Source organism: Pristiophorus japonicus, chromosome 31, assembly GCF_044704955.1.
Source record: "Pristiophorus japonicus isolate sPriJap1 chromosome 31, sPriJap1.hap1, whole genome shotgun sequence".
NCBI classification, from domain to species: Eukaryota; Metazoa; Chordata; class Chondrichthyes; family Pristiophoridae; genus Pristiophorus; species Pristiophorus japonicus.
In genome coordinates this window covers 7,193,603-7,195,260 of record NC_092007.1, presented here as the reverse complement: position 1 = coordinate 7,195,260, position 1,658 = coordinate 7,193,603, and positions in this window count along the sequence as shown.

Sequence of the window (1,658 nt, the reverse complement as noted above, 5' to 3'; positions counted from 1 at the left end):
TCTTACTTCCTCTTCCTGCTTTTCAGTGATGGGTGTGGTCACAGAACAAAACTAAACATGTTGAGTCGAGAGAGGCAGGAAAGGAGAAATGGTTTAATTTTTGTGTTCATTACGTCACTAATATTACTCACTGTCTGGCATCTTTACCCAGGTCTCAAACATTAAGGGGCCAAATTTGGTGCAGGTTGTGGCCGCAGCCGCCGAGGATCCGCTGGAAATGTGTGTTTTCTGGGCGATTCCTCTCTGCATCCATCTTGTCGAGCCCCATCTGCTGTCCAGGTTCCGCCCGGCGCGAGATTGGTCATGGAGGGATCTGCCGGCGTGACATCATGCCGCCTCCCATACTGGATGCTACAAATTGGCCATTTTGGTCAGGGATGGTGGCCTCAGATTGACCTGCCGCCCACCAGAAGGACCGCTGGCAAAAAGCCGGTCTGAGCTGGCCGTGAGTCGGGTGTCAGGGAGAAGGGCTCCGAGTGCTGCAGCGCTGCACATCGCGGCTATAGTGCAGATTGATGGACCATTATGAGTGGGACTGCTGGAAAAATGTTAGGTGGCTGTTGCTTTACTTTATTGCTGATGGTCATGTTTAATTTGAATGTGATAAAAGCGACTGAAATGTGTCTAAGCTGATGGAAACTTTTTTCTTTGATCTTGCTGACAGACCTTCATTGAGAAGCCCAATGGCAAAGGTAAAATAATTATGATTAAGTGAAAAGTCACATTTTGTCCATCCAAGCTGATTAATTCTGTGACACAGTCCTTCAAGAAGTTCTCAGGGAAGCACTACATATCACACAGAGGGTGAGAGGGTTAGGGTTAGAATGATCTACTGTAAGCCTGAGACCGCTGCAGACTCTGACAACATTTGTATGGGAGGAAAAGGGTATAAAGTTACAGCTTTAGGGGCAGCGTGATTACAGACCAAACTGAGGAAGGACTACAGTCAATAGAACACAGCAAGAGACAAGCGTCGCCATGACTCATTGGCCTACCAATGAAGTTTCAAAGACTAGACTGTCACTATCGCCTCGTTAATGTATCTTTCTTTGTACTGCAAGGAAACTACTTCATAAAATCTGTTCTGATTCATCACAAAAGACCTGTACCCAGCGTGCCTTGTTGTGATGACGGACATAAGTCTGTTCAGAGAGATGTAATTAATCTGACACATCGAATAATCCTCACAGCACATAAAACATGTTGCATTGGCCTGATGACCGTACCCATTATACAGTGCAGTCCTATGTGAATGGGAAGATATTCCTGATAAAGCAGATGACCTGAGGGACAGATGTGTGTTTCTCTTAGGGCACCACACATGATATTAAAATCAGACACTCATCAACAATGTGAGTGTATTTACAAGTGCTCAATAACAAGGGTTACATAACATTATTGCATTTACAAACATTTACACCAACACCCACCCCTCTACCTGGCACCACCACCTCTCTTCCCCCTCATGAAGCCATGCCCAAGCCCCTGTTCCTCGCCCCGCCTACACCACGGCGTGCCTCTCACTGCCTCTGGTTGACGAGGTTGTGCAGGAGGGCAGCGGGATGTCTGCAGACATGTGCGTCGTAGTGAGAAGGCAGGAGGCACGACCGAAAGTGCCAGGATCTCCTGCTCCTCCAGATCTGGCTGCCTTGGAGGTT